The sequence below is a fragment of the Egretta garzetta genome, unplaced genomic scaffold (assembly GCF_000687185.1).
Source record: "Egretta garzetta isolate BGI_Z169 unplaced genomic scaffold, ASM68718v1 scaffold424, whole genome shotgun sequence".
In the NCBI taxonomy this organism is placed as follows: domain Eukaryota; kingdom Metazoa; phylum Chordata; class Aves; order Pelecaniformes; family Ardeidae; genus Egretta; species Egretta garzetta.
The window spans coordinates 598374-605668 of record NW_009259489.1 but is presented as its reverse complement, the minus strand read 5'-3'; positions in this window follow the sequence as shown (position 1 = coordinate 605668).

The following is a 7295-nucleotide window of genomic DNA, read 5'->3' as shown; positions in this document are numbered from 1 at the left end:
CTTTCCCTTTCTCACTTCTCCTGAAAAAGATTCCTCTTCTAAGCTATTCCACAAATTTGAAATGTGTGTACGTTTGCACATATTAGATGGTTCCCTCTGTCTTTGTTCTGCTGAAGAAGCCCCGTGCTGGCTCTCTTCTACCCACCCTGCCCCATGCTGGCAGCATGGAGCAGCTGGACTCTCAGTTAATCTGATTTTCCCCTTCAGGAAGGATGTGTGGGCAGGGCTCTAGCACTGTTCCTGACTGTCAGCAGGGTACAGCCCACCATTTTGTTAGTGACTGAAAACAGCAAAAATGCTGAATGCGTTCTAACGTGGAAAAGTTAAGAGAGAAAGCAAAAGGAAATAATGAGCTTTAACAAAAGAGGCGCAGAGACAACATTTGTACAACTTGTCAGCCTAATATATTTATTAGGCTGGACATGGAGTCAGGAGAATGGTATATACAAACATAAATGCCTCACTACATATTTGACATTGGAATAAAAGGATGTGAAAAGGAAGACTAGAAATTAGACACCTTAATCTGCAACTTTAATTAAAACAGACTTGGCCTGTAGAGCATTTCTGTGGCTGCTATGTCATTACTGTGGCATTTTAATCAGAATGTATAAGCATGAGAAAGCCAGTATTTGGGCAGCAAATGTGGAGTATATGTGCCATGCTAGTGTCTGTTTACAGTGTGACCTTGATTTTTAGTTCAGGTACAGTATCTGTTTCTATTGGTGTTCTTACAGAACTTGCGTCATTCTTCATGGTGATAATTCCCACTGACATAGAGATGATACTTCAGAACAATGTGATCTGTTAGTAAGATGCAGTAAATCTGTACTGAAAGTACCCCAGCACTGTTTGGTATTTCAAGCTGATAGCTGAACACTCTATCCTGGTCCTGTTTTCTCAGAACTACCGGGCTCTTTGATTTTTCTATGGCTAAAGCATACTAATCTTTATAGTACCAATCCTTCTTAGACAAGGGAGAAAGCAAAAGCCACAGAACTTTGGATGAGGCATTTTCTCAAGTGAGACGTGAAGAAGCCAGATGGTATATTGTAAAGGGAGACAGGGACAATACGTTTTCTTGCTACAGAACTGCCACATGTGTGCCTTAGCAGAGATTTGCTTATGTGGAAATGCTTGCATATAGTGTGGTTGCTGCTGTCATCTCTGACTGAGGTAAGCTAGACTTGAGTTAGTACATTTTGAAAATGAAGATCATGTAGGAAAAAATGCCTGGAGCCTGTATCAGTTTCTCTTCTTGTAAAAAATAGGTGCTCTGAAGAATCTTGAAAATTTACTGCAGCTCGACTAGAGGGTTGCAAAAAGACTCGGGAGACTGTGCTAGTTGTATCAGAGACAGCAGAAGAAGGAGCCTTTTTGTGCTCAAGGCAGGTCAATGGTTTTTAATGATGCTTTCTGTGTTATTTGTAGAAACCAATTTAAAGATGTGCTAATTTGAAAAACTAGTGACTGACTTCCACCTTGCATCTCAAGTGTTTGCTATAACACATATGAGTTTATTTAAAAGACTCTTCCCTGGGCTACAATTACAGACTTCATTGTGATTTAATTAAAGGCAGCAGCTTTTCTATTGCTGAGCCTCTTTTCTCTGCCTGAGTTTGTTCTCTGAGACGGAAAGGATGGCAAGTCTAAGCTTTACCTGGGGCGATGAGAAGATTAGAGAATATACAGAGATGCTGCAGGTGGCATTATTACCACCATAGCATAACAGCTGGGAAATAGGAATAACTGCAGCTTATACTCTACAGGTTCAGATCACCATTTATTCATAAATGTAATAGGAATTCAAAATCATACAGTTGGAAATAACTACATGCAAATATTTTAGTGCTAAATTTCTAGGGGCCATAGGAAGTAGGATGAAAATACAGGTGGTATGTGCATTTTTATCTGACACATGGAAAAATGAGCTGTAGATGAGTTGCAAGACCTTTCAGTTAGCAGACAAGTAAAAGTCCTCCTCCTACAACAGTTCAAAATGGCAGGATTGAAGGCATCAGCTTATTTTCTCCAAGAAATGTTATGCTTGCTTTTGTTTCCTGCTGTTGCTTCTTGCCTTTTAATACAGCAATCCCAGCTCCTTTATGGCTTTAAGATACCCATATCAATTACGTTTTATCACTTATCTCTCCTTTACTCTAAGCTGCTTTACAGCCTGGAACTTGCTTTCTGTCCTGTAGCAGGTCTAAGGGCTCTTAATACAAGCAATGTGGTATGGCTGAATTTCTATTTAGTTGGCTTTAGCAGCACAGGTGCTTGTGCACAGCTACCCTGGGCCTGAACTGATACAACAGTTATGAGCTTCCATCACTAGGAAATGACTTATGTTTTACTCTGCTTGTATTTCAAGGAAAAAACTATCGAAGGTATCCTTTGTTCCTATGCTGAACTTAACTTCCTCCTCTTGTCTTGAATTCTGCTTGGTACAGGCTATATATAAAAAAGCTGTGTCAAGAAGATGGATCCAGAGGAGTAAAATCATGTACATCACCAAAAAAGGAGAAAAAAAAAGTTGGTTTGGAAAACTCATTTCAAGTAATTGAAAAATCAGTTGATGCTGGGACTGGACAGGGATAAAACACCTGCAGCTGTCACTACAGCCAGTTGGAGAGTCACTTCTCTGATTTTTGTCTTGCTAATAATGTGCTTAAAAATGCATTCTTGTTTCCAAGCTTTTGCTCAACCAGTCATGTGAATGCCTGCAATTGGTAAAGCTTCATCTCTCTTCTTTGCAGAACAGAGTTGTACCCTGTGAAACCATGAGCAGGGTTAGATGGTTTATTTCTTTGCCAGGCCTCAGATTCCAGACTTCCTACAAGGTAGAGCAGAACCAGAAAAACATCTGGCCATCGGCCTGCAAGTGATCAGTCAACACAGCCTCCCGAGGATGGCACTGCCTCCACTAATTGACCTGGAGCGGGAGTCAGCTCAGTCTGCCGGCAGAGCTAAGACTGCCTCTGTTTCATTTCATTAGAGCAGATCAGCTCTATAATTTTCAAGACCAGCCAGTTAATTGTATTATCTGTGTTGTTTTCATTGGCTGAAGGATCTTGGAATTCTCTCTTATGGCTTTCTTAAATGAAGATTTATTTAGAATCTCTGTACATATATTTTGGAAACAGACACAGTATGTCTTCTTGTACTGCATGCCTTGCCCTCATTTGAAACCAAGGCAGCCAAATCAGGTTCTGAAGTCATAAAGCCATAAAGAGCTGAAGACATGAAGAACTGAGTCATCTGAAAATTAAGTAGCCGTAGCATTTTGCTTCTCTATGGTCATTAAGTGCGTAGTTTTATATTCAGTTTCAGAAAACTGAGGTATTCATAAATTGGAATAGCAAGAAGTGGAGATATTAAAAATTTACCCAGAGCACTTACCTGGAAGGTTTTGTTTCAGTCTACATCAAGCGAACCATTTTCATTTCAGCTGCTGGGCAGATGTGCACGCTGCAGAGCTGCTGCTGGCACCGTGGCACTGTTGCCACCTTCCCTGGTGCCTCGGAGGCTGCACTCCCCCCGCCCTGGTGAGGCACCAGGCGAGGGGGCGGAAGAGGCAGCCTGTGTTCCACCGCTCTAGAAATGACCCTTTGGGCAGTGATCCTACCTAGCAGCGTTCAAAGGCTGTTGGGAGTAAATAAACATGACAGATGACGAGCTTCGATATTGCAGACGTGAGAAAGAGGGGAGTCAAAGGCTGGGCTGCCAACCCAGATCCCAACAAGAAAAAATACTCAGACTCAGGTGTGCAGAGATGTTCCCTTCAGAGGACCAGATGCAGAAGGTGGAGTTTGGGTTGCATTAAGGAAATGCGTTGCACTCCACGAGCTAGTTTAACCTGCCACAGTAACTCACTTGCTCAGTCCAAGAGCATTTGGCCACCATTTCATCAAAACAGAGCTTTCTCTGCTGCCATAATTCTACTATTTTTGTTTCGTTGGGTTTTTTTGACAGATACTTCTTTTTTCAAATCTACTTCAAATATCTGAACAGTTGACCTGCTGAGTTCTGCATGGTGTTCCAGTCCAGCTGAGGGGTAGAGGAACATGAACTTGATCTGACAAGGGTTTCAGCTGCCTTAGAGGCTTTCTGCAGTTGCCAAGTTAGCTGACGGTAGCGTGAAGTCTGGGTGTTGCTCACAGACAGCTTAAAACTAAACTGAAATGCTTCCTGTTAAGCATGTGGCACTTTGCACCATGTTTGAGAGAGCTGGCTCTGAATACCCGTTCTCTTGGTGGCTGGTGCCTTCTCCTGTGACCTCTATGCTCTGGGAAGCACAGTGACTGCTGGGCTGTTAGGGGAGAGGATCCACATCCCCTTTTGGGTGCTGTCAATTGAGCTGGATGTCCAAGCTTGGGTTAGCTGGCAAGGCTGGTGAGAAGATCATGTTTGTCCACCCAGCCAAGGCATAGAGATGAGGGAAGTGCCTGCTCAGACAGCTGAGTTAAGATTTGGGTGGTTTTGCGTAGGGTCAGAAAGCAATGCAGTCCTGGAGTGCTATCAGTCAAAGGGTAGAGCACCTAGCAGCTTCTCTTGTCTCCAAGGTTGGGATGGGGGTGTGTTTGAAGCCTGGAATGCCAAACCTGAGCGGGTTGTGTAGCTGCTGAATCCACCCCTGGGTGATTACAATGCTGCACAGCAAACTGCTCCTGAAGCCTTTCTAAGGGTGGATTAATTCTCCTGGCTGTTGGGTAAATGCTCCTGCAAAATCCTTCTGTTTCGTTTCTCTGTTGAGTCTATTGTAGTGATCAACCATTTGATCATGTTTTTCATTTCTGTGATAGGCACAGAAAAGCAAATCCATACGTGTCTCCTTGCTGAGGAGTCCTAGAAGGCACAACCGGGCCATTGCTCACCACTGCAGTTGACCCCGCTGATGCGAACGAACCATGTGCTGAATGTTTAATGGAAATGGAGTTATGGATGAGTGCCTTGACCAGATAAAAGTAAAATAACACCCAGAGGGAAGGGAAAGCAGCCAAAAGAAGTTATGTTGGTGCTTCTGATAAATGGAGATACCTGCCTTTTTTTGCCCCCAAGCAAAAAAGCAACTTGATCTTGGTCCATAAATGCAGAAAATGAACAAATCAGCTACTATGGCATTGCTTAATCTAGCAGACAGAAATATAATGGAGGTCTAGTGGCTGGAACATGATGCCAGATATTAGCAATAAAATTCAAATTACAACCCTTTTTCAGCAAAGGAATTTGCCTTTGGAAAAAATTGCCAAGGAGTATGTTTGATCCTGTGTCATTTGAAGATATTGGTAGTTTACCTGTAACTTCAAGGCTTGATGTGGGAATTACTCTGATTATTCCTCGTCTGTGCCATGCAGAAGTCAGACTGCATTTGATCAAGGCTGTGGATAAAATCACAGAATCAACTCAGTAAAAAATACAGCTAAATTCAAGTGGGAGTTGCTCGTATTGACCATTACAAACATAAAGGGCCCTTGCATTAATTAGCACCAGTGATGGTGGTCTGCACGTAAAAGGGGCTAGCTTTAATTTTTCTGCTCTTGGTGAAGCAGCTGAAGCCCTGAAGTAGGAGCAGTTACACCTGTTTAACAGTGCTTATCCTTACGTAGTTTACTCTTGTTGGGAAGGAGGAAAAGCAGGGAAGGGGAAGATAATCTGTTCAGCACATACATCAGTAACACGTCATAAGCCTAATCAAAGATATTAGACTGGTATAAACACTTCAGTGTAAAAGTCCAGAGACCTGAGATCAGGGAACCTGGTGCGGACCCAGCAGTCCAAACCAGTAACCATGGGCCCTGAGACTCAAAGTGTTGGGGCTCAGGTGGCAGCCACAGCTAACGATGCTCCCGGCTCGGGTACGTGGGAAAAGTCTGCAGCTGCCACTTGTGATCGCTGGTCCTGCAGCAATAGCGTGGCTCTATGTGAGCTTTTACGCTACAGCCTTCTGTACTGGTACACCTACTCAGAGCTAAAGGAAGGGTAACAGCCAATGATGAAATCTTGGTCTAAAAGCCAGGCTAAAGTTTAAAAACTTCATATGCTACTGAAAAGCAACATCTGCAACTGAAGTTAATGAAGAGGTGCTGCTGCTGTGCAGTCACACCTTGAATGCTCCGCGGTGTAAGGTAACCGCTTTCCCTCCCAGCGCAATGCCACTTCAGACTTCAAAGTGTTTCTCCTCGCTGTTCGTTGCCTCCACAGGAATCCTGTTCCTGCCACCAGGTTGCTTTAAAAATTATAGATGGGGCTTACTCAAAAGGCTGAGAAGCCTAATTCTTTACAGTTGCAAAGCAACTTTTCCTGTTTCAGAAACTTCCTTTTCCATTTCCTGAAACAGAGTTTTAAACTCCAGTTTGTGAAGGTCTGCAGGGGCCCCCTCAGAGAAAGATTAAAGTTTAATTAAATATTAGGAGGAAAGAGAAATGGTTGAAGCATGAATGAGCCATGGAAGTAAAATATAATTTCTGCTAGTAATTCTGGCAGTCGTCTTGGGAGCATGCGCCTGTGCTCTTGGCATTGAGGGACTGATCCCTTCCCGGAATGCTGTGGCTGCAGCGACTCAGCTTGGTTTTTTGCTTGTTTTCCAGTGTCAGGAATGCTCTCTATGGCAAATCTGTTTTATGCTTCCACTAGCAAATATCTTAAATATTTAATGACTCTGAAATGGGTTTTGATACGTTAGGGCAACAGGAGTGTTAATAAGTGGACCGTGGTCCTGTAGCTGCATTGGACTGGTCAACTGGTTTGTCCCTGTGGACAAACTGCATTGCCCTCCATTTATGAAATGTTTGTTTCATAATTAAATTGGCTAAAAAAACCAAAATCTGTTTGTAGATACTGCTCTGAGAGCAGGGCTGCTTTATGAAGACGATGGTGTCTTTGGGGGCCAGTAGCAGAGCTGGGGGACCTGCTGCTGCAAGGGGTTTGTGGGATGGGGGCCTGGAGGGATGTTCCTCAGGATAGAGCCATGTGAGGTACAAGCAGAGGGAGCGGGGAGGTCTGCAGCCCTCCCTTGCTGCTGGGAGGGGAGGGGGTCTGCAAGGCCAGCAGGGAAGGCTGGGGGGTGCGAGAGATGTGTGGGATCATTGGTACTGGGGGCGAAAAGTGAGGGCTGGGGAGAGGGCAGACAAGGGAGTGTCTCCGTAAAGGCAGTGGGGAGCTCCTTGCAGAGTATGTATAAGATCTGGATGGTTTGAAGGCTTTTTTTTTTTTTTTCAGTATGCATTTTGTTGTTTTACCTTTTGTCAGTATTTGTCCATTTTTACTTTTTTTGCTTTTAAAAATGCGGGTTTTTT